The sequence below is a fragment of the Salmo salar genome, chromosome 21 (genome assembly GCF_965601325.2).
Source record: "Salmo salar chromosome 21, fSalSal1, whole genome shotgun sequence".
Lineage (NCBI taxonomy): Eukaryota > Metazoa > Chordata > Actinopteri > Salmoniformes > Salmonidae > Salmo > Salmo salar.
In genome coordinates, this window is record NC_138311.1 from 24603317 (window position 1) to 24630632 (window position 27316).

At 40.8% G+C, this 27316-nt stretch overlaps 1 long non-coding RNA gene across 1 annotated transcript; it reads left to right on the forward strand.

Moving 5' to 3' along the window:
* The first annotated feature begins 3479 nt into the window (after positions 1-3479).
* LOC106581980 (uncharacterized) lies at positions 3480-6138 on the forward strand. Its single transcript, XR_001323219.3, has 3 exons — positions 3480-3604; positions 3845-3974; positions 5082-6138. It is a non-coding gene; the product is annotated as an uncharacterized LOC106581980 (long non-coding RNA).
* Positions 6139-27316: the final 21178 nt, after the last annotated feature.

Below are 27316 nucleotides of genomic sequence, written 5' to 3' on the forward strand. Positions count from 1 at the left end.
GGAACGCTGTATATGGCCCAGGAGGCCTGTAAACAGTAGCTATAAAAAGTGATTGAGTAGGCTGCATAGATTTCATGACTAGAAGCTCAAAAGACGAAAACGTTTTTTTTTTTTTTGTAAATTGAAATTTGCTATCGTAAATGTTAGCAACACCTCTGCCTTTGCGGGATGCACGGGGGATATGTTCACTAGTGTAACCAGGAGATGAGGCCTCATTTAACACAGTAAATTCATCAGGCTTAAGCCATGTTTCAGTCAGGCCAATCACATCAAGATTATGATCAGTGATTAGTTCATTGACTATAACTGCCTTTGAAGTGAGGGATCTAACATTAAGTAGCCCTCTTTTGAGATGTGAGGTATCACGATCTCTTTCAATAATGGCAGGAATGGAGGAGGTCTTCAAGTCAGCTCCACTGACAGAGTGGTAGCAGAGAGCAGACAGATGGGGCATTCTGGCAATATAAGGCACTGAACCCCTGCGACGTTCATAGAGAGTTTTTTACAGCAAAATGTAAGTCCATGTTGATTGTAATTACCTGTCTCTATGGTTGTGTTTGTTGCGGGAACCTAGAACTCTGCTTTTGACAAATTGGTGTGTGTATTCAATGTGTGAGCATCCTCTCTGGGCAGATGTGCCTGTGGAAGCTTGAACGCAGCTGAAGCAACAAAGGTAGTGGAGCTCTAGCCAGCCACAGCTTGACAGTGATGCGGACACTGAGGTCAATCACCATAAGTATCACTGGACCAACACTGGACCAACATGGATAACTCCGACAAATGGAACAGCTCCTAACACCACTAGGCCTGTGGGTGATCAGGATGCTGTGGATTTGGATTATGCTGTAATCCCTGCAGCAATGTGATTGTTCAGATTAGACATAATTAGAGATAGATTACATCATGTCAGTTCATTGTTGTTTCAGTATGGATTTTGTATTCAAATGTACATGCATAACAAATGTTGGAGTGTCATTTGAGATAAATGTGTGTGTTTGTGTTTATGTGTTAGATGCTAGATATCTGCTACACACTTGTTTAATATTTTTGGTGATGGTATTGCAGATCTGCTTTCTGGGTTGCTGTATTCTTGCTATCATCCATTTGGTTTTCAAAAACAGCAACAAAAAAGAAAATGTCGAAGTCCCAAATCATTTCTGCTTCCTCTGCACATTTGGCAGCTGTTATAAATAGGAACAGGTGGCCTTTAGACCATGGTGGCCTTTTGGGTGTTTTAAAGTACTGAACAATGACTAAGAGAGACAGCAATGTAAAATGTGTGTATGATGCCAGTAGTTGTGTTCCAAACTCTGAAACTCCTACCTAATGCTGTAAGTAGAATGATCCCATGTGACTCAGTTGGTAGAGAACGGAGCTTGCAATGCCAGGTTTGTGGATTTGATTCCCACAGGTAACCAGTATGAAAAAAATGTATGCACTCTCTAATGTAAATTCCTCTGGATAAGAGCATCTGCTAAACGATTAAGATGTAAATATAATCCAACAGAGATAATCTGCCCCTTGAGTGACTCTAAGAGAGTTGGATTTGCAGATGGTTTGGTTAGTGAGATGGGATGGAGGGGATGTTACCTGCACTAAATACAATCCCTGGAAGAGGTTATCCAACTGCAGAAAATCCCTCTGAAACATCTAACACACAGGATTTGCTATTTTCCAGGAAAAATCTGTGCTCATTTGATGAACAGGCGCACTCTCGCTCACACTCTCAATCTCTCTCTCTCTCTCTCTCGGCATGGGAAACATATGTTTACATTGTCAAAGCAAGTGAAATAGATAAACAATAAAAAATGAACACTAAACATTACACTCACAAAGTTCCAAAAGAATAAAGACATTTGAAATGTCATATTATGTGCAAAAAGTTAAAGTACAAAAGGGAAAATAAATTAACATAAATATGTATTTACAATGGTGTTTATTCTTCACTGGTTGCCCTTGTGGCAACAGGTCACAAATCTTGAGGCTGTGATGGCACACTGTGGTATTTCACCCAATCGATACGGGAGTTTGTCAAAATTGGGTTTGTTTTTGAATTCTTTGTGGGTCTGTGTGATCTGAGGGAAATATGTGTCACTAACATGGCCATACATTTGGCAGGAGGTTAGGTAGTGCAGCTCAGTTTCCACCACACACTCTCTCTCTCCCATCTATTTCTGTCTCTGGCCTTTCAGGAAACAGCATGGATGTCTAGATAATTTTGTCGGTGGCCCTCCCCTTTCCTCGCCCTCACCTCACCTTTTACAAAGGTCCTTCAAAGAACACTCTCTCCATTCTGAAAGCTGAAACGGGTCAAGAGGTTGGAGGTAGATGATGTTCCTGGAGTACAAGGAAGCGGCAGATTGAAAACCCTTTGATCAAAGAGTCCTATGTCCTTAAGGAGTCATCTGCGTTTGGTGTGTACGGAAATGCCACTATGTAAAGTGTCATTCCTGTATGACTCATTGTGCCATTTATGTTTGCTAATGTCCAAATAACAGGTTCTAAGGTTATGTATTTAATTTTACACCACTTACTCTTGGTTTTCTCGTTCAATTATATGTAAAGTCACACAGGAAATGCATGAGGTTAGGTTTAATTCGATTTTAATTCAGTTATGCACAATCACTGGAGAACATAGCTGCGTACAAGCTTGTACTTTACCAAATACACATCTGAAATTACAATCCAACAATTTTGCAGTCTACAAATTCCCCTAATCTTCTGAAGGGCTAATTAATCAGAGTAGAACTCATAACCATAATGAATGCACATTTACATCTCTTCGTCCTTGTTTTCAGACAGAATTACATGAAGGTGTTCATACAAATTGCTTCTGCGCTTCACAGAATCACGTTCGTTAAATGCTTGAAGGTCTCGCTTTATATTTAATTAAACAAATTGACCATGCCTCTGGCTCTGGTTCGACAATGCATGCTTCCAGCAGGATGCACAGCCAACTAGGGTTTGTATGCCCTGCAGAAGGACCCTAGTATGTGGAATAGGTGGTTGTCGGTACCAAAGTCTGCACCAGTAACGCTAGCTTGGTGTGAAATAACCGGTGGTGGTAAGTATACCCAGAGATACTGGAATATAAGGACCTCACTGGTATAATTTAGCTAACGACATTTGATAAAAATGTTGCTAACATTAGCATAGCTAGCCAACTACCTAGCTAGATAACTATCAAGATAGCTAGCTACCTCATTACAACTTAGGTCGTAGCTCATACAAGTTTATTGTGTATTGTCTAGATACTGCTGGTTATATAACGTTATCATTTGATAACGCTAGTGAGGCAGGCAAGCTAGCTACAGGTTAGCTAGCTAACATTAGCCTACAAGTCAGATTTGCAAGTTTGTTTGTATTCTGTATTGTCTAGGGCAAAACTAAATAATGGATGCAGCTATGGTGGTAGCAAATTTATGTCTGACTCAAACAGTGAACTACATTGTGTATGAGGATTGCCTCCTGTAGATGTTTGAGAGATGTCCAGTTTGTAGCTGAACATGCGGCATAGAGAACACCATCAAGGGGACCCTCAGCATCATGCAGATATGCCCTCGCTGTGAACATTTCTATAAATGGAACAGGGAGGACTCTTCAGGTTGGTGACATTTGACCTGGACAAAGGTCAAAACAGTTTTGAGCTTTCTCCCAATTCACCTTCATAACCTAGCCTGGTTGAACTAGTCTGATTGCCGCATTTATCATTCTATTTCACTTCACATATCATGAAGTGAAATAGAAATGTGAATGCAGCGATCAGGTTTGTTACACCATAACCACTATTGATAATGTAAACATTGCTCTGTGTGTGTGTGTGTGTGTGTGTGTGACCGACCAGTATCTATGATGAGGGGCCAGGAGCTGATCTATACTGCCATGCACATTAATGGGGCGCTGGCAAAAACCTTACCTCCAGCTTCACCTCTTGCCTGATCACCAATGGTTGTCGATGGGGAGACCAGAATTAGGTAGGTTTAATCTGAAATGTTCAAACTTCAACATAGTACATGTTTGTCAGATATCACCTATCCTAACTAGTGATGCACCGATATGCCATTTTTGGCCGATACCCGATATTTTCCTTGCCTAATAAACAATACCGATAACCAATATTTAACATTTTAGCAGCCTTTTAAGCATTCTAGTACAGTTAAATAGTTAACACACACACAGACATAACGTCAATACAGACCCGGGTTTAATCCCGGGGGGCTTTACTTGGCTCATAGCTGCTTTAGCGACTCCTTGTGGTGGGCCGGGCGCCTGCAGGCTGACCTCGGTCATCAGTTAAATGGTGTTTCCTTCAACACATTGGTGCGGCTCGCTTCTGGGTTAAGCAGGCGGGTGTTAAGAAGCACAGTTTGGCTGGTCATGTTTCGGAGGACACATTACTCGACCTTCGCCTCCTGGGGAACTGGGGGAAAAAAAGGGGGTAACAGTGTTTTTCATGACACCCAAAGTCACTTTACACACACAAGAAAATCAGCAGCATAAAAGGCAATAAAATCACATTAAGTATATAAAAGTACACTAAATATAAGGACAGACTAGCCATGTAGAGGCTCTCGTGGTTGTTGTTTATCAGGCTTACAACCGTGGTGTCGCCAGCAAACCTGATGATATAGTTGGTGTTGTGCAAAGCCAAGCAGTCGTGGGTGAACAGGGAGTACAGCAGAGGGCTGACGACACACCCCTGTGGGCCCCCTGTGTGAAGAGTCAGTGTGGAGGAGGTGTTGTTGCCAATCCTCACATCCTGTGGTCTGTCCGTCAGGAAACCCAGGATCTGAAAGTTCTATTTGGCGATTGCAAGACCTGTTTGTCTAAGAGAACAAAGCAAGTAGCTGATATTAATATGTAACACCAGACCATTTGTGTCTCCCTTTATGTAGGTAATAAGTAAAAAAAAATAATCTTTAATTGAAACTCATAGAAAAGATGCTCCCTAAGAGGTTTGGCCAATTGAATAGAGAACGTCGCAACTAGTAAATAACATTGAGAAACATGCGTCTTAAAGCTTGGTGAGAGCATGATTGTCCTACCTTTATTTTGCATATTGTCACGTGTGCCCTCTCCAGCGCTCTAGGTCGCCATGCTCCCACACCTCAGCCAGATTGACAGGTTCCCGCGCCTTAGCAGAGGTGACCGGTCCGCTCCTGATCCCCGGGATCGTCATTTTTATTCGGCATGTCGGGAAGGGGGTACTGTCATGTGTGCTCCCTCTCCGGCTTCTAGGTCACCAGGCTGCTGTCACCATCGTCAGGTGCACCTGCGCGTCAGACTCACCTGGACTCCATCACCTCCCTGATTTCCTTGGTTCCTTCCCGAGGCGGTGTTTCATGTCTGTGTGCTGTTAGTGTTTCTTGTTTTGTATTATGTTCTGTTTATTGAAACACTCACTCCCTGAACTAGCTTCCCAACTCTCAGCGCACATTGTTACACATACAACCTTCCCACAATGTTCTGGGAATGATGCAGAAAAGTTGTTTGGCTTTGGAAAATTCTCAGCACATTTAAGGAACTTGATAAATGTTATTTTCTTGGTATGTCATTACTCTAACAGAATGTTTCCTAAAAGGTCAAGCATGGTTACATTTAATTTAGGTTTTGAGAATGTTCTAGGAACCTTCTGACTGGTTTGACATTGGGAATGTTCTCAGATGGAAGCATGAAACCTGCAGAAAACGATTTATAGTTCAATTGTTTACACACGTTTGCTGAATCTTTGGCCCATTTTCCCCAAAACTCTAGCAAAAGCAAACACTGCATTCAAAACTTCTTTCCCAAATGTTTTTTTTTTTGTATCAAAATGACGCGTCATATGAATAGATCTGTCTACCAACAACACACTGATGTGCTCAACACAAAACACTATAAATATCCCAACAAACACAATACCGTAACAAACATTTATTTCCAAAATGCAGTATTTTTGAACACTTGTGTTTGGTATGTAACACTTTCATACCCAACAGGAGAAACATTGAGTAAGATGAAGGGTTTTCTGTACAATATATATATATTTTTTTAAGTGGCTCATTCTTTCAAAACTCTAAACAGAAAAAGACAAACACATGCGAAATGTAATTAAAGACATTAGGCAGCATCCTGCCTCTATTTTGGTCTGACCACAGCACCTCATCTACATCACAAGCGATGTTCTCCCTGGCTAAACAGTGGGGAAAGAATCTTCTGGAGTGACGGATCCAGCTGCCGAAAGCCCCCACATCAACTTCATCACATGCATCCTCCATTGCACGCATGCCTCTTCTCCAGGCGAGGGAATAGCGGTCATACACCTGCCATCGCCATGCAACTCTTCAATTGGGTTTAGGAATGGTGAATATGGTGGGAGGTATAGAACAATAAATTGTGGGTGGTCGATGAACCAGTTGCGGACCAGAGCAGCCCAGTGGAAACTCACGTTGTCCCAGATGACAACATACCTGGGCTGCTCTGGTCCACCCCTCTGCTCGGCTGGAATGAGGATGCCATGTAACGTGTCCAGGAACGTGATGAGAAGGGCGGTGTTGTAGGGACCAAGGTTGGCATGGTGATGGAGGATGCCTTGCTGGCTAACTGCTGCGCACATGGTGATATTCCCTCCACGCTGTCCAGGGACATTCACAAAGGCACGCTGGCCAATAATGCTCCGTCCCCATACCCTTCTTTTGGCTAGGTTGAAGTCAGCCTCAATGTAAATATAAACGTGCTGAATTGCAGCAGCATCCAGCTCCAAGACTCTGAAACAGACAAACAATGTGACATAGACAGAGAGCAGTCAATATGGTGAGGCACAATACACTGGATTACAGTACTGTAAAGTGTCTATACAGTGCTGATATGATAGTAAATTCACAGTATAGTACTTATTTGCACATATTCATAGCGCTGTTATTTAACCTCATCTGAGTTTTGCTCAAATGGCACCCTGTAGACCTGTTTCATCCGGATTCAGTTGCACTGTAATACACGGTCCAATGTAGACAAGCCTGGTGAATGTTATTGAATATTGTGTTGTCTGCAATGATGTGGTTCTGGATTTCTCATAGTCTAATGGTATGGTTTGCCACCACCATGTTCACAATAGCGGTCTCCTGTTCTGGTGTGAACACCCGGTGTCTTCCACCATGGTCTGGCCGACTCTCAGTTCAGAAGATCCACAAATATGATTGGTTACAGTAAGCTAAAATAATCTATTTTCTTTCAATATGAAATTACATTACTGGCCAACAATCACTGTGTAACATAGGCCTACTGATATGTCAGATTACAGTATACATACATAAAGAGCATAGTGTAGATGGTAGGTAACTTACAGGTTTTCATTTCTGAATGTACGGATGATAGATGCAACCGTGTAGCGGCTCAGTTTGGGCTGAACTCTCTGCCCTGCCTCCCTCATACTCAATATATGGTTGAGCACATGGTCAACCAATGTGACCCTAATCTCATCTGAGACAACTGTCCGTCCTCATCCTCCTTCACCTCTAGCTCTTGCTTCACCATTGACTTCCATTTTCCTCCAAAACAGGAGGCGCTCATGGCCTTTTATAGTGCTAAAGCTCTGATTTCTAAGTGAACAACTCAGCAACTAATGTTTACACCTGTGAGGAGTGGGTGTTGCCAATTGGTGTACAGCGCGTGTCATTGTGATTGGCGTTGCTTTCCAAAGGGACTAAAGAGATTTTAAGTTTGAATGTTGTGCCTAATGTAGAGAACTCTGTGTAGTGTTTTGCAAAAAGTGTGATATAGAATTGAAACTGAATGTAAAGTAAGAATTGTGCTTGCAATTTTGCAGACTTGGTTTAAGGATTTGATACATGAGTTTCAGGTTTCGGTGATTGCGTTTCAAGTTCCAATTTTAGTGTGTAAACAATTGGGAAAAACTGTAAAGTCATGTTCTCAGAACATTAAGAAAACTTTCCATAAAAAAACACACAAAAAATGTGTAACGTTCAAAGAACGTTCTAAGAATGTTATTGAAAAACATACATTCCATTCTCAGCGTCAACAAACCTCTTTCTAGCCTCTTATCTTGTTAAGTGTATTCAGGTGTGTTTGCCGTGCCTACTAATTGACCACACCTGATCTTAATGAGTGCTTTTTTCCTTTGAAATGGGGTCTGTTTTAATAGACTAAAATTAACAGCTTTGTATGTTAAAAAAACATGGCATTCTAACTCCATCCTGGTGGCGCTAGCTCCATCCTGATGGCGCAGTGGACTAATTCCATAGATAAAAAGCAGAAGATCACAGAAATGTGTTTTCATGATTAATGCCTAAGCAAATACATTTTCCATGTGTCCTATCTGTGCTTGGAGTTCAAAACAGTTAACACAAACTAAGCTAGTAGTGTTTTTAAAAGTCTTATTGAAACATTCAGTGAAAGTTAAGGAAGTTATTAAAACAAATCTAAATAACCTATAATTCCCATTCTCAGAAAGCTAATAAAACCTTACAGAAAAATGTTCAGGGAACAATTGTAAAACGATCTCAGAACCTCCCTGTAACCAAAAACGTATGTTCCCACAACTTCCAAGGAACCAAATGTGCTAGCTGGGTTGTGTATACTGAGTATACCAAACATAAGGGAACACTTTCCTAATATTGAGTTGCACCCTTAGAACAGCCTCAATTTGTCGGGGAATGGACTCTGCAAGGTTTTGAAAGCGTTCCACAGGGATGCTTGCCCATGTTGACTCCAATGCTTCCCACAGTTGTGTCAAGTTGGCTGGATGTCATTTGGGAAGTGGACCATTCTTGATACACACAGGAAACTATTGAGCATGGAAAACCCAGCAGCGTTGCAGTTCTTGACACAAAACGGTGTGCCTGGCACATTCTACCATACCCCATTCAAAGGCACTTAATTATTTTGTCTTGTCACATACACGATCCATGTCTCAACTGTCTCAAGCATTAAAAATAATTGTTTAACTTGTCTCCTCCCCTTCATCTACACTGATTGAAGTGGATTTAACAAGTGACATCAATAAGGGGTCATAGCTTTCACCTGGATTCACCTGGTCAGTCTATGACATGGAAAGAGCAGGTGTTCTTAATGTTTCGTACACTCAGTGTATATCTATTATATATTTCTTTCTGATTTGCTTCAAAAAAGTCTCTCCACAAAATGTCCCAGGTGGCCAGAACTGGCAGAGATGTGTGACTGCCTTTGAAAACGTATTTCATTGTTGGCTCAAAGAATACCCCATTGTCCCGCAATCAAAATAGCATCATGCTCAATTTGTACAAATTATTGAAAACAATAGCAAACAACAGGCGCTGCTTTTGCCAATGAATGCATGGCTGACAGGCTAGTTTTTCTTCATAATAAAATGTGACCAAGGTGCTAAATTACATCTTGTAGATCTGAGGTACTGTAGCTGGGTGGTTAAGCTGCAGAAATACAGACAGACAGAGGTGATGGAGGCTTCTATAATGCATAGCCTTTACAGCACTGCATCTTGTAAGGCTCATTACATTCACTTTCCATCTCTCTCTCTCTCTCTCTCTCTCCCTGTCTGATTTACCCAGCGATGAGCCTTTCAGACCTACATGTTGACAGCTAATATCTGTTTTAATTAATGGTGCTGAACTGAGAAGTATAGGATCGGACAGACAGGTGTGTGTGTGGTGTGTGTCTCGGTGGACGTATTTAAGGATTCTTCACTTTCACTCAAGTAGGAAAATTGGGTGCTTTTTCCTCCACTGACCCTCGTTCAATCACATCACATCCTCTCTCTTTGTCTCTCTCTGGCTGCGTTTACATACGCAGCCCAATTCTGATCTTTCGCCCAATTATTGGCAAAAGTGCAGAAAAAAATATCAGAATTGAGCTGGCTGTGTAAACACAGCCTAAGAGGCTCAAAGACAGCTTCCCCAGGTAGGCTGCCTATCAATACAACCTTAGCGTCTGGATTCAATCCGTAGCGCCGAAGATCTGCATTGTAGAACAATTGAAATTGCCTTTACATTTAAATCATGTTATAACACTGATCATCCACACTACTGATTGAAACAGTCAGACTCATTTCCACACTGCAGTTCCCTCACTTATTCCACGTTGTCAGCATCAATTTTAACTCAGCTATCACCTGCCAGTTCTGTCAAATCACTGTACTGTTCTTAGTGATGGGGATATGAAATGTCCCCAGCCATATGGCTGAAATCAATTGACCATGTGCCACACATCAAGGATCAGAGGTTTATCATTGGCTCAGGTTTGAAAATTCACTTTTGGTATAAACTGTGTAGGGAGGACAGCAGTTATACAGTTAACCAGAAGACCCCACAAGAATAGCAAACAAACCAAAATTTGACCAACTGAGGTCATACGGTGAAAGTGACTCATCTCCAATATCTTCTGATTGTGGTGCTGCTACATCTGTGCCAGCTTCGAGTGAGATCCTGAACAGCTGTCCTGCCTTTAAAAGCGAAGGAAAGCAGCCCAAATATCTACCCAGCAGGAGGTCTACCCAGCAGGCAAAACTGGTTGCAATGACATCATTATAACCAGAACCTGGGTCAAAAAGTGGGTAACCCAGCTGGTATATAAATATCTTAAAAAGTTGGCACATCATAGAATACATATAGGATCTCTGTGGGGTATACAGCATATCAAAAGTGTACCCAATGTAGGCCAAGGAGTATCTGGTCTAGCAAACACCCTTATTACACCACTTCCATTTTCATCTGGTTAGCCTCTGAGCCTATGGCTGCCAGAATCCCAAAAATGTATCAGTAGAGGAAGTCTAGTAGTAATTTGACAGACAGCGGTAAAATCCCATTTGCAGATGAAAAACCCTGTCTTCTGCAATAATATTGGTCAAGGGGTTAGCTCACATCTGGGAAACTGTACATCACTCAAAGCTGATCAGCAGGAATTTGGAATCTGGTCTCTTGTCGAAGCATCCCTGTCATAATCCAAAAGCCTCAGTGAAAGTCCAAATGTATTTACTTACTGACTTATTAAGGCCAGTAGCTCCCAAGGGACTCGACGACTCCTCTCCATCAGTCTGTTCTGACCAGTCTTTTCAATCTCGTTCCACCCCATGCCGGATCTTTTGGTGTCTGCTTTAAGCTCCTGCCTCTAGGTGTTTTGTGGGCTTATTAAGGTGCTTCCGATTACCTTAAAGAGTTCCAGGATAGAGCTGGCTTGGTGATGTTGGAGGGTGGTGATGTTCAAAGGGTGTGGCCGATCCATCCTCATCTGTTCCTTCAGATTTCCTCCTCAAATTCACCTCCTTGAAAAATAAATAATAAGTTGTTCATCTATTTGTTTACTTGGAGTGAATGGAGTGTGTGTGGGGTGGGGTGGGAGCGTCTTCCTGCGTTAAATAACAATTGTTAGTAGTATTATTTAAAAAATTCAGTGGCAGCCATGGCTAAATGCATATAAGGGAAACACTGAAGCTATTTAGTGAATAAACATGACTGAACAAAATGATACTATGAAATGAAAACAAAAACAATGACAGCAATGCACAACCATCCATCTGAGTGGCTCTTCTCATCATGAGTCAAGTTTAAAATACGAAAATGTAGAATGAAATGAGAGCATCTATTACTGTACAAGATTGGATGACATGGACAGGTTTGAATGATTGATCTTCTGAACTATTCTAACCAACCGCTCCACATTCAGCTATGTCTCAATTATCAAGTGTTATTCTGTAAATACGAGAGTCTTGCGTAACACATGACTGCCCTCTGTGTACCGGTAGTAGTGATATTTAGAAAACTCTTGAAATCTCATTCTAAATCTCATTCTGTTTGGTTGAAGATCTATTCAATGTTTTATTGACTTCATAGCTAGCGCTTTTTCTTTTGATGGTCAGTTTAACTGACCCAGAATGTTACAGCTGAATTGCTTGCCACAGGGACCACTCATTCACATCACCACCAGTAATGGCTCATTTTAAACAGTGGTCACCATGCACGAAACAACACTAAACAAGGCAACAGTAAACATGTCGTCCCCCACAATTTTGTAAATGGCAGATCTCTATGGCAAGACGCATCATTCACCTAAGTGGGTTAGCTAGACTAATACAGTATCCCTGAGAATGTGCTAAATTGAGTCAAACAGATGAAATATAAACACATGCCTGTTATAGTGCCACCGTGTGGTCGATATGAATCTTCTCGCATATGTTGAGTCTTGACAGTGGTGACAAAGTTTGTTACAATATGAATATCCTTGACTGATTTATATGCCAGACCACACTCACGTGAATGTTTATTGGTTCATGTTGTTTAAAGGTACTAGTACTAGGTATCAGTCTGGAAAGTATTGTGTGTTGAGAGACCTTTGTCCATAGATGCCACATATAAAATACAAACTTTTTTGCAAAGAATTATGTGGTTCAAGTGTTTTCATTATCCTTGAGTGGGCTCCCGAATGGCGCAGTGGTCTAAGGCACTGCATCTCAGTGCTAAAGGTGTCACTACAGAACCTGGTTCTATTCCAGGCTGTATCACAACTTGCCGTGATTGGGAGTCCCATAGGGCGGCACACAATTGGCCCAGCGTCGTCCAGGTTAGGGTTTGACCGGGGTAGGTTATCATTGTAAATAAGAATTTGTTCTTAACTGACTAGCCTAGTTAAATGAAGGTTAAAAAAAATGGTTTTTGGTTTTAAATATACTTAAGTATCAAAAGTAAAAGTATAAATCAATTCAAATTCCTTATATTAAGCAAACCAGATGGCACCATTTTGTTGTTTTTTAAATGTACAGATAGCCAGAGCCATGCTCCAACACTCAGACATCATTTACAAACGAAGCACATATTTAGTGAGTCCGCCAGATCAGAGGCAGTAGGGATGACCAGAGATGTTCTCTTGATTAGTGTGAGAATTAGACCATTTTGCTATCCTGCTAAGCATTCAAAACGTAATAAGTACTTTTAGTATCAGGGAAAATGTATGGAGTAAAAAGTACATTACTTTAGGAATGTAGTGAAGTATTAGTTGTCAAAAATATAAATAGTAATGTAAAGTACAGATACCCCAAAAAACTACTTAAGATGTACATTCAAGTATTTTTACTTAAGTACTTGACACCACTGCTTATCACCACGACCCGTTCCATGATGTAACTTGCACTCACGAAGTCCTCGATGATCTGAAACAATTTGATGGTGAAACCCTGTGTACCATCCGGCAATCATAATGTATTTGAAAACACTGTTTCAATCAACATTTGTTGCAATAAAGAACATTTGAAAAATAAAAATCCACCTCTGGCGAACGGATAAAAATGTATTAGATCTTTATAAAATGTCTCCTACATCTGCCGTTTCCATTACACATGTTGCAATGATTTTCTGCAACATTGCTTTTGTAGAATACACCTGGGTCAGTGGAAACCTGCCTATTGATTTCCAGAGGAAAGGCAGACCCAGTAAGACACTTATTCCTGGGTGGTGAACAGAGTGACTGGGGAGTTATAAGTATCTGGGAACCATCAAGGATAGCACACTGTCTTTTAATGGTCCCTTGTGGCTCAGTTGGTAGAGCATGACTTGCAACGCTAGGGTTGTGGGTTCGATTCCCACGGGGGCCCAGTACGAATGAAAATGTATGCACTCAGTACTCGAAGTCACTATGGATAAGAGCGTATGCTAAATGACTAAAATGTAAAGGACTCAAAACGTCAATAGAAAATGCCAACAACGAATCTACCCACTGCACAGACTGAGACAACTGAATGTCAATACCCAGATACTCTCCAATTACTACACCTGTCATATAGAGAGTGTGCTGATTTTCTATGGTGGGCTGTCAAGAGCCAACAAGGACATCCTCAGGAGGACCGTAAACATGGGATCCAAGCTCTGCGGTGCTTCAGGACCTCTATGATAGATGGACAAGGCAAAAATGTCTAAAAATGTGTTTTTGCCTTGTCATTATGGGGCATTGTGTGTAGACTGATGAGGGAAATACACTATGTATCTTACTGTATTTTTTTGTGTATTTGTATGCTGACTTCACAAAATGAATTGCCATGTAAATGGACAATAAAGTATATTGTATTGTATCGTTAGTGTAGCCTACAAGCCTGGGCAAGTAACTGAAAAAAGTGCAAAATATGGAATGAACAGTCTAAGACACTTATCAGTATAGACAGGAGAAATAAAGTATTTTTTATAACAAAGCATGGAACAGAGAAGCACCCTGAATGGGTGTAGAAAATGACTCAACTGTGAAGAGGTTTTGGTGGTGTGCCCCTGCTCAGACGTTGCTTGCATCCACCAATGGTTGCGTGCAAGGTCATCGACTGTGGCGTGGAGCACCAGATTGCCATGATGTGGTCAGCTGATACCAGTGACGTTCGGTGCAGTTTAAGAGGACGGAAAACAAAACAAAATATTCATGAGCATGGCCTTATTTCTATTACAGCATATTGGATGACTGTCATTCATATTCCATTCACCCAGTTAAATGTAACAGCGATAGGTTAAGGCTACTACATCAAATCAAATGTTTATTTGTCATATGCACCGAATACAACAGGTTTAGACCTTACCATGAAATGCTTACTTACAAGCCCTTAATTAACCAACAATCCAGTTTTAAGAAAAACAAGAGTTAAGAAAAATATTTACTAAATAAACTAAAGTAAAAAATAAAAACTCAAACCATATTATAACAGCTACACATAGCCTACATCATTGTCACCATATTAGCTAAAGTAACGTCATAGTCAACATAGCCAATAGAACGAAAGCATTAGTAAACCAGCTACAATCATGCAGCAACGTTACAGTGTACAGTCAGTATGCAGTTTAGCACTTACTGGCAGGCCCGGCGGCAATAAATTAGTAAAACCAATAGCTTACCTTGACTTGGAAGAGTTCCATTGTTATGTTGGATAGTCATAGCCAGTTAGCTAACATAGCATCCCTCTGTTTGAGCAGGGTGTTTGAGTAGGCTAAACTAGCTAGCTGCATTTGCTAGCTAAGTAAGTGAAAATGAAAAAAATGATCTCTCGCTCACTATCTCTCTCTTGCTTCTCCTTCATTTTGGAAGAAATGTATTTGTTCAAAACTGTTAAATTATGGTTTTTCTCTCTCTTTGAGTCAACTATTTACCACATTGTATGCACTGCAGTGCTAGCTAGCTGTAGTTTATGCTTTCAGTACTAGATTCATTCTCTGATCCTTTGTTTGGGCGGACAACATGTCAATTCAAGCTGCAAAAGCTCTGATAGGTTGGATGACGTCCTCCGGAAGTTGTCATAATTACTGTGTAAGTCTATGGAAGGGGGTGAGGACCATGAGCCTCCGAGGTTTTGCATTTAAGTCAATGTACCCAGAGGAGGACGGAAGCTAGCGGTCCTCTGGCTACACCATGGTGCTACCCTACAGAGTGCTGTTAAGGCTAGTGTAGACCTTCATTGCAAAACAGTGTGTTTTAATAAATTATTTGGTGACATTTTTATATCTTTAGTATAGTTTTATCTAGAAAGGACAAATGTGTATATGTTACATTTGTATGACATTTACTTAGGATGATGGTCCTCCCCTTCCTCTGAGGAGCCTCCACTGGCTGATATGTAAAATACCTATCCAGGCGTTGTAAGATCTGGCAGGCAAAAGCAACGCATGGGCAGAGGAACGCGCCCTTTTATGAATGAGCCACTGTGCATGCGGTGAATGATTCTGTGATTGATATTCAGTAACACGTAGGGTTAAAGTTCATCATACCCTGTCACAATTGTTTAAATAGAGAAATTGTACCTTTTGGGTGGGGATATTGTTAATGTATAATGTTTCTTACCCACATATTAAACCAAATAAATGTAAAAAATGTTACATGTCTTTAGTTACTAAAATCAGCTGTTGAATATAGCCACTATCGCGGCAGGCTGATCAATCGAGGTCAGGAATACTTGATCATCCTTGACAGCTATCGGCCCAGGAGTGAAATGAACTCTGACTTGCGTACAATTGTATCCGGATAAGTTACACATTAATATGATATTTATTCTCAAAAGGTTGTTACTTTTGTTTGAAAAGTATGCGGTAGTAATTGTAATGTATGAGTGTCTCGCTAGTTAGTTAGCTAATGGTACGTTAAACAGAGATATACTGTAGCTATAAATTGACGTTCATGCTGAATGTAAAGCTGACGAGGATTTGCAGCACTGATGAGTATATTCATCCCACGACCCAACAATACGAATAACCTCTAGTGCTTCTAACCTAGTTAGCTAACGTTAGCTGTGCTTGTATAAGACGGGTAGCCACGTATGAAACTCTGTCCAGTCCTAGTACTGTGGCCTAATACCTGTTTGTAATATACTACAAAGGGTTCATTTAGTAGAGCATCTATTAGATAATCGAAACAAGAAGGGGCGCTCGTTTTGGTCCGTGGTTCTGAAATGTTATAAACGGCAGCATCGCGTGCTTCCGGGTTCGATGTTGCGTTGAGCAAATGATGAAGCGGATCATCTGGGCGATATCAGGACTTAACAGAAGGATGATGAAACTGCTGATCGCCCTCGCTTTGATCGCCTACATTGGCTGTGAGTAGAGTGTGTCTACTATAGTATAGGTCTACACTGAGCTCTGATCAGCTAGGTGTACAACACCTCTTTTGTGTCTGACTCCTCTAACTCTAGCTCTCCCTTGAATCCAACAGGATTTATTGGCATGCAAAACTTTAGTTTACTTTGCCAAAATGGGCCAACAGTAGGTGGGGATGATGATGATGATGATAATAAGGACAATACATGTCTAATTGTCTGAATGCTGTCATTATGAGGCTCTGTGCAATGGAGTTTGTTTGGGATGAGTAGGCTAATATGGGTTTCAAGTAGAGGTCGACCGATTATGATTTTTCAACACCGATACCGATTATTGGAGGACCCAAAAAACAGCCGATACCGATTAATGGGCAGATTTATTTTTTATTTTTTATTTTTTTCCCTCCCCTTTACATTTATTTGTAATAATGACAATTACAACAATACTGAATGAACACTTATTTTAACTTAATCAATAAAATCAATTTAGCCTCAAATAAATAATGAAACATGTTCAATTTGGTTTAAATACTGCAAAAACAAAGTGTTGGAGAAAAAAGTAAAAGTGCAATATGTGCCATGTAAGAAAGCTAACGTTTAAGTTCCTTGCTCAGAACATGAGAACATATGAAAGCTGGTGGTTCCTTTTAACATGAGTCTTCAATATTCCCAGGTAAAAAGTTTTAGGTTGTAGTTATTATAGGAATTATAGGACTATTTCTCTCTATACGATTTGTATTTCATATACCTTTGACTATTGGATGTTCTTATAGGCACTTTAGTATTGCCAGTGTAACAGTATAGCTTCCGTCCCTCTCCTCGCTCCTACCTGGGCTCGAACCAGGAACACATCGACAACAGCCACCCTCGAAGCAGCGTTACCCATGCAGAGCAAGAGGAACAACTACTCCAAGTCTCAGAGCGAGTGACGTTTGAAGCGCTATTAGCGTGCACCCCGCTAACTAGCTAGCCATTTCACATCGGTTACACCAGCCTAATCTTGGGAGTTGATTGGCTTGAAGTCATAAACAGCGCAATGCTTGAAGCACAGCGAAGAGCTGCTGGCAAAACGCACAAAAGTGCTGTTTGAATGAATGCTTACGAGCCTGCTGCTGCCTACCACCACTCAGTCAGACTGCTCTATCAAATCATAGACTTAATTATAATATAATAAACACACAGAAATACGAGCCTTAGGTCATTAATATGGTAGAATCCGGAAACTATCATCTCTAAAACAAAAAGTTTTTCCTTTCAGTGAAATACGGAACCGTTCCGTATTTTATCTAACGGGTGGCATCCCTAAGTCTAAATATTCCTGTTACATTGCACAACCTTCAATGTTATGTCATAATTACGTAAAATTCTGGCAAATTAGTTAGCAACGAGCCAGGCAGCCCAAACTGTTGCATATACCCTGAGTCTGCGTGCAATGAACTCAAGAGAAGTAACACAATTTCATCTGGTTAATATTGCCTGCTAACCTGGATTTCTTTTAGCTAAATAAGCAGGTTTAAAAATATATACTTCTGTGTATTGATTTTAAGAAAGGTATTGATGTTTATGGTTAGGTACAGTCGTGCAATGATTGTGCTTCTTTCGCAAATGCGCTTTTGTTAAATCATCCCCCGTTTGGCGAAGTCGGCTGTCTTTGTTAGGAAGAAATAGTCTTCACAGTTCGCAACGAGCCAGGCGGCCCAAACTGCTGCATATACCGTGACTCTGTTGCAAGAGAAGTGACACATTTTCCCCAGTTAAAAGAAATTCATGTTAGCAGGCAATATTAACTAAATATGCAGGTTTAAAAATATATACTTGTGTATTGATTTTAAGAAAGGCATTGATGTTTATGGTTAGGTACACATTGGCGCAACGTGTACCTAAGCGATTATATGCAACGCAGGACAGGCTAGATAAACTAGTAATATCATCAACCATGTGTAGTTAACTAGTGATTATGATAGATTGATTGTTTTTTATAAGATAAGTTTAATGCTAGCTAGCAACTTACGTTGGCTTCTTACTGCATTCGCGTAACAGGCAGGCTCCTCATGGAGTGCAATGTAATGCAGGTGGTTAGAGCGTTGGACTAGTTAACCGTAAGGTTGCAAGATTGAATCCCTGAGCTGACAAGGTAAAAATCTGTCGTGAATGTGTTCTTAACTGACTTGCCTAGATAAATAAAGGTGTAAAAAAAAATAATCTGCCAAATCGGCGTCCAAAAATACCGATTTCCGATTGTTATGAAAACCTGAAATCGGCCCTAATTAATCAGCCATTCCGATAAATCGGTCGACCTCTAGTTTCAAGTCTCTACTGCTGGAGGGTCTCAGAGGGCAACAGTGTCTCCACCACTGTCACCAGTTAATGGGCTGAGTCAGAGCTCTCTTACACTAATAACAATATTGTCAACAGAAGTCTCTAGGCCCGGTTATTGTTCTATCATAACTCTATGACTGGGAGGATTGTTTGAGGGGTGAGCAGAGCATTAGACTACTGCACGCTGCTCTGTTCAGTGAGCCAAAAGTGGTCCCTGAAAATTGTGTACTACGTCTAATATGTGCACCACATCATTGCTCTCTGTCTCGCTCTGCTGTGTGTGTATGATGTGCCTTTTGCTAAATCACACTCAAATGGCAACGGGCTGAAGCTCATTGGTTGAACTCGAATTGCTAGGGGGCTGGTCCACGTGGGGGGAAATGTCGAGAAATGGCGCAGCACAGCATCCAGAAAAACAGTCACTGTATAACTAAGGATTTCATGGCAAATTGAGGTAAAACAGTAATTCTGCTCATAGATTATGCATGTATGAACTACACATTGATACATCCAGCCCAAAGCGGGAAGTTAACAAAATACTTAGTAGTTGCCAAAGTACCAAAGCATGTCTTTTTAAAGAGATAATGCCTTTAAAAAGCAACAAATCCCTTTGAAAACGGCCTATGTGGCATCGATATGAGTCAAACCGTTATTCTAGTGTCAAAATTGACTACAAAGTGTAAATAGGATCATTTTGGTCATAAAGTCAGCTTAGTCTAAAATGGAGTTTGGAACATCCATGCATGAAGGTTGGGTTTTGATTTCATGATGTCCATTTGTCCACTAACATGGTGTGAAAAGCTGTGGTGATTGCTCTCTATCCAATAGCATAGACAGTGAGACAGACCTACCCAGCAGCTCCAACTTTGTTTACATAAGACAACACGTCACACATTTTTTTACTTGAGAAATACTGCACTAAACACCTTTAGTTAGATGTAAAATTGCGCAACTTAAACATCCTCGGCAAAATGTAAATTTTACAGATTTGTTGAGTTATCTTAGATTCATTCTGGAGATTTTTTGAGTAAGTGTAATAGGCTTCCTAGTCTATAGTATCTCATGGGGGACAAACATCATTAAACATGCAGAATTGGTCAGGAAACACACCTCCAAGACTGAAATTTTCGTTTTTCTAATGAGTAACAGAAAAACACACGTGCCAATCGGCATGTTCAGTGGCTCTTTTTAATGCCAACTTTTATTATTAAGTTGTTGTAAATTGGGGTCCTCCTTTACTGGTCTTACGTTACAAGCCTTTTATACTGAGCATTCTTACTTTGTTTTGTACTTGTTATCGTGCCAATCCTCTCAAGAGATTTAGAAGAGAGATTTTATTGTTTCTTTTCCAGAAGTGCCCCAACAATCTTTCTTCCCATTGCAGATTTTATAGGGCCCTACAGGCCAAGTATCATGATACCGAGTAGTATCGCGATACCACTGGTGAAAAAAATGTAGTGGCCTAGCGTCCTGTTCGCCCCGTCCCCCTAACGCTTGTTTTCGTTTTCTAAACGTTGTGCGGATGTGCTACGCAAAAAAACCTGTCACTGATATTCACACTTCTACTGAGTACAACACGTATTGAATTAACTTCACACTGTTCACTAAAAGATCCCAGAAATGTTCCATACAAACAAAAAGCTTATTATTTAGCTCCTGCGTGGCACAGCGGTCTAAGGTACTGGACCAAATCTGAACCTATCATGGACGTATGTTTTACAAGTTTGGATAGTACAGTATATTGAACTGTACTGAACTCTACTGCACTGTACTGAACTATGCTCTGCTGTATTGTACTGCACTGTACTCTGCTGTTGTTGTGATGTCCAAACTTGTGAAGCATGAGGAGAATGCCATTCATATTCCGTTACCGTAATTCCGTTACAGGGTGTAAATCCACTTCACTTACTGTAGTTCAAAAACCAAAGGAGATTTTTTTTCTAACTCAAGGTGTCATGTCATAGCTCACACCCCATTCTTTCTGCAGACATCTTTGAATCTTAATTCGGAGCAGATTTTTAACAGTTTTGAAAAACGTGGTCGCATAAAAACCTGAGGGAGATTTTACTGTAATTTCTTGCAATAAATTGTTTTTTTGTAAAATGTTCTGTGGAAATTGTTAAAAGTAGTCCATAGACTTGTGCATAGACTTGTATGGTTTGTTAAACTTTGAAATCAATGTTTTTTGTGAAGTTGTAATTCCGTTACTGTGGAATTGCTCCGATGAAGACATGGATGTCTCATGGTAGGGTGGGGAATTGCCAGGGACCTCACGATACTTAGGTGCCGATACGATTTGTATTGCAATTCTCATGATTCTCACGATTCTATATATATTGTGATTCAATACTGCAATACATTTTTTTGTAATTTTATGTTCCAAACAAATTGCTCGCTATATGTCTGCTGCAGAGCGATGAGAGAGCATAAAAAAAAAAGTTTTTATCAGTCATGGAAATAAAAGTGCTGAAAACATGTTGGCTCACTATTTAAAAAGAAGATGGAGAACAAGTTTTATTTGTTCTGGTTTCGTGAGGAATAAACTGGAGGTGCTGAAAGTGGAGGTGCTGAAACTTTCAGAACCTATAGGTTATTCCTCATGAAACCTGGACAAAAAAATACCATGATTTTGGGGAATTTCACAACATTTAATTGATAGAATGGGCCTTTTGAAGGAAGGATTGTTGACATATATTTGACATTTGTATCAAAAAGCATAATTGAGAAATACTTCATCAAAGTTGGGATATTTATGAAATTTTGGCCTACCCAGTCCTTCTTTAACTACATAATGTTTTATCTGTAGTGCTTTGTGCTACAAAGCAAACATTGGTGTCATATGAAGCTTTACAGCTTGCTCTGTAATATGAGTAGTATTTCGATTTCAATAACAATTTTCTTCTATTGAAAATATAAAATGTTTGATAAGGCAAATATTTCAATATATTGTTGAAAATAATATACTCTAGTCAACGTGCATGTCAAAGTTCCAGAGTGGGATTTCAGCAAATGTTTGAGTTATGATGCCATTTATAATTATTACCAACAAAGTGAACAAAGATTTTTATAACTAACCCAAGATAGACCACAGCCTGTTGTTTCCAATGGGAGCAAATGAATCATAGTGGGCAGAACAAGCAAGTATGTGGGCAGAGCTAAGCACGAGCTTGTAAGATCCAATTGTCACGTTGTAGCATTTTTTTTTGCATATTTCCGTTAGGGAACGCCTACTCTGTGAGGTGCGCGTGTGCAATAACTCAATTTGCCTTGCACTCCTTCTAAACACCACCATTTTTTTTTTTACTTTGGCAAAGGTTAAAGTCTACAAAACGCAGTCTATTCTGTTACAGATTCTAGTTTTGGAAACAGAAAACCATATGGAGATCAAATGTTTCATCGATGAGAAAATTAGCAGAATGTCGGCCACTGCCGGCGACTGGGCTTCCTCTCCCTCTCATAACCATATTTGTCAGTGAGTGGAAATGCCAACCGGGTGCTTCAAATTTATACATCTGGTGAGATCAAATCAAATGTATTTATATAGCCCTTATTACATCAGCTGATATCTCAAAGTGCTGTACAGAAACCCAGCCTAAAACCCTAAACAGCAAGCAATGCAGGTGTAGAAGCACGGTGGCTAGGAAAAACTCCCTAGAAAGGTCAAAACCTAGGAAGAAACCTAGAGAGGAACCAGGCTATGAGGGGTGGCCAGTCCTCTTCTGGCTGTGCCAGGTGGAGATTATAACAGCACATGGCCAAGATGTTCAAATGTTCATAAATGACCAGCGTGGTCAAATAATAATAATCATAGTAGTTGTCGAGGGTGCAACAAGTCAGTAACACAAGAGTAAGTGTCAGTTGGCTTTTTCATAGCAATCTTTGAGAGTATCTCTACCGCTCCTGCTGTCTCTAGAGAGTTGCAAACAGCAGGTCTGGGACAGGTAGCACGTCCGGTGAACAGGTCAGGTTTACATAGCCGCAGGCAGAACAGTTGGAACTGGAGCAGCAGCATGGCCAGGTGGACTGGGGACAGCAAGGAGTCATCAAGCCAGGTAGTCCTGAGGCATGGTCCTAGGGCTCAGGTCCTCAGAGAGAGAGAAAGAGAGAATTAGAGAGAGCATATTTAAATTCACACAGGACACCGGAAAAGACAAGAGAAATACTCCAGATGTGACAGACTGACACTAGCCCCCTGACACATAAACTACTGCTGCATAAATACTGGAGGCTGAGACAGGAGGGGTCAGGAGAAACTGTGGCCCCATCCGATGAAACCCCCGGACAGGGCCAAACAGGTAGGATATAACCCCACCCTCTTTGCCAAAGCACAGCCCCCACACCACAGATATCTGTCTCAATGTTCTATCTGTGCAGTGAATGTGACAATTGATTCAAAATGATTTGCAGGATGTGCAATGATTTAAGTAAATCGAACGGGTCGAGGGCTGTGATTTGTTATAATGACGATTTATCTGTATAAAATGGGCCATAAAAAAGAGATCCCACTCAGGAACTTTAATATGCCTGTAAAGCAGTGGTCACGGCCCGTTCGATTGCAATAGACTGGTCGATCTTCAAGGATTCCTAGTCAATCACCAAAAATGTCTGTAGAAAAGCCAACGATAAAGTCTTGCACTTCATTTTTTTTTTATTTGTCTTGCATCTTTGGCGGTGGGTGCACATGATTCATCTGCCCTGCGCACCAGGACTAAATCAAGTGAGCATACTGCGCTGGCCAATTGGATAGCTCAAATGACAGTGCCTACAGCTTCCACTACCCCACCTCTAAGTTTGAAACTAGCCTACGAGAGATTTCATAACTTTTAAAACAATGACCAGAGAGCGACTGTCAAAGAATACAACAATGAGCTGCTGTTTTCATGATTTATTCAGCACTGTCAACACTGTTATTATTCAATACTTTTACAAAACATAAAACACGCTTCTCCCTACTTCTATTCGCACTACAACCAGCACTGCAGCAATGAATGAGTAGCCAAACGTATCGATAGGCCTGCGTTTTTATTATTAGCGGGCCATCGCGTCTATTTTAATATTGAGGAATATTTTACTTTCTCTGGTCGTAGGAACAACATGAATTTGTGCATGAGGCAGAAATAATGCAGTGCGACTCGAGTTTCGCCATCAGGTGGAAGACAGTGTCCCCTCTCTCTGTTCAGTATCACTGGAGGAAAGGAGAGAGCAGGGACTGAGAGATTGACCCTCTGCTGCTCACCCCCTCTGTCCGGCAGGACTGACCATCAGATGCAGGTAGTCTACAATCAGTCCAGTAAAGCAAATTATTTCAATTTATGCTCAGCTGTGCCTCGCAAGTAATACAACAACTGATCTATTTTGTTATCACAGGTCGAGTTTTGAATTATGATATGGTCTGAGAAGAAAAATATTGGCAGGCCAGGCATAGCCAATATGCTGTGATAATGTATTAGGACTACTGCACAAACCTCATTCTTACAGAACTGTTTTAGTAGGTTAATTTTGCATATGCTTACAAGTCATGTTTAAAAGCAAAAAATCATAGCGGTAGATCTCGGATTACATTTTGACTCTGAAAGTGATCTTGCAGAAAAGGTTGGTGACCACTGCCATAGAGTATACTATGTCCAATAATATATCGAAAAATTAGCCAAATCCCCCCCAAAAATCTGTTTATATTTTTCATGTTTCATAAAATAATGTACACGTTTTTATTGAAATCAAAATACTACTCATATTTCAGAGCAAGCCGTAAAACTTCAAATGACACTTTGCTTTGTAGCACCTACAGATGAAACATTAAGGATGTGGGTAAGTAAGGTAAGGTGAAAATGTAGTAAATATGCCAACTTTGATTCATTATTTCTCAATTATGCTGTTATATACAAATATCAAATATACAGTGCATTCGGAAAGTATTCAGACCACTTGACTTTTTCCACATTTTGTCACATTACAGCCTTATTCTAAAATTGATTAAATAGTTTTTTCCCCTCATGTATCTACACGTAGTCCCGTGTGGCTCAGTTGGTAGAGCATGGTGTTTGCAACACCAGGGTTGTGGGTTCGTTTCCCACGGGGGACCAGTACGGAGGGAAAAAATAAAAATGTATGAAATGTATGCATTCACTACTGTAAGTCGCTCTGGATAAGAGCGTCTGCTAAATGACGAAAATGTAAATGTACACACAATACTCTATAATAACAAAGCAAAAACTGTTTTTAGAATTTTTGCAGATGTTTTAAAAAGAAAAAACTTAAATATCACATTTACATAAGTATTCAGACCCTTTACTCATTACTTTGTTGAAGCACCTTTGCCAGCGATTACAGTCTCGAGTCTTCTTGGGTATGATGCTACAAGCTTGGCACACCTGTATTTGGGGAGTTTCTCCCATTCTTCTCTGCTGTTCCTCTCAAGCTCTGTCAAGTTGGATGGAGAGCGTCGCTGCACAGCTATTTTCAGGTCTCTCCAGAGATGTTCGATCGGGTTCAAGTCTGGGCACTGGATGGGCCACTCAAGGACATTCAGAGACTTGTCCCGAAGCCACTCCTGAATTGTCTTGGGGTCATTGTCCTGTTGGAAGGTGAACCTTCCTGAGCGCTCTGGAGTCGGTGTTCATCAAGGATCTCTCTGTACTTCGCTCCTTTCATCTTTCCCTTGATCCCGACTAGTCTCCCGGTCCCTGCCGCTGAAAAATATCCCCACAATCAGCATGATGCTGCCACCACCATGCTTCACCGTAGGGATGGTGCCAGGTTTCATCAGACCAGAGAATCTTGTTTCTCATGGTCAGTGTCCATTAGGTGCTTTTGTCAAACTCCAAGCGGGCTGTCATGTGTCTTTTACTGAGGAGTGGCATCCGTCTGACCACTACCATAATGGCCTGATTGGTGGAGTCCTGCAGAGATGGTTGTCCGGCTGGAAGGTTCATCCATCTCCACAGAGGAACTCTGGAGCTCTGTCGGAGTGACCATCGGATTCTTGGTCATCTCCCTGACCAAGGCCCTTCTCCCCCGATGGCTCAGTTCTAGTCTTGGTGATTCCAAACTTGTTCCATTTAAGAATGATTGAGGTCACTGTGTTCTGGGGGACCTTCAATGATTTTTTTGGTACCCTTCCCCAGATTTGTGCCTCAACACAATTCTGTCTCAAAGCTTTACAGACAATTCCTTCGACCTCATGGACTCCAATCAAGTTGGAGAAACATCTCAAGGATGATCAATGGAAACAGGATGCAACCAAGCTAAATTTTGAGTCTCAAATCAAAGGGTCTGAATACTAATGAGGTATTTCTGTTTTTTATAAATTAGCAAACATTTCTTAACCTGTTTTGCTGAAAAAAATAGAATAAGAATAAGGCTGTAATGTAACAAAATGTGTAAATACTAAAGGGGTATGAATACGTTCCAAAGGCACTGTATGTATGTGTGTGTGTGTGTGTCTGTATATATGTATATGTATTTTTTTTTTAACACAGCCCAAAGATTTCAATGGCATTAAAATCCCTGATCGGTCTCACCAAGTGGTTTCCTCTGAGGTCCTAATGGGCACCCCTCCTGGCGTTATGCATATCTGAGTGTGTGTGTGTGTGCCAAACTACTTTGATATATGGGCACACACATCCTTGCTTGCTATAGCATGCCTTGCTAGTGGCCTGTGCCAGTTTGATAGCCTTGTTCGTATGAACAGGGCTACTCTGTATTCAGCTCGCATGCAGTTAGTTGACATTTCCACATGAGCCACCTGTTGCACTCAACATAGCCTTCTACTGCCTGCTGTCGACAAAAGAAGCTTGAAAAACGTATATTTTGGCAAGATGTTTTGTATGTATCTCACATCTTTCACAGAACGGACCGTGACGGAATTTAGTGGCACATCAAATATGGGAGAGCCATAGTCTAACAGTGTCCGATTCTGAGCATATCTGTGTCCATCCCAGCTGATTTTACACAAAAGTATTAACCCAGCCGAGGAAGACAGAACTGGGAAGTTGAAGGAGACTGAAGGTTGGAGGGGGATGGCTGGAGGGAAGCTAGAGGCTAAGTATCCTAATCTCTCATGACAGACTTTCAAAACTATACATTGAAACAAACGTCTGCCCAGCGGGATATGATTTCAATCACTTTCTGACTGCAACCTTTTTGATTTGAATGAAACCTTCCATACACGTTAGGCCATGGTAGAAGTGGTCAGAAAGTTCAGGTGATAGAGGGGTGATTCCTCACACAACTAGGACAAAAAAAGACAATGGTTTTGGTGATTGTCATGACATTTAATCCATAGAATGGTCCTTTGGAGGAAGGCTTGTTGACATACAGTGCATTTGGAAAGTTTTCAGACCCCTCAACTTTTTTTACATTTTGTTATGTTACAGCCTTATTCTAAAATGTATTACATTTATTTATTGTCCGTAAAGCTCGGAGACAGGATTGTGTCGAGGCACAGATCTGGGGAAGGGT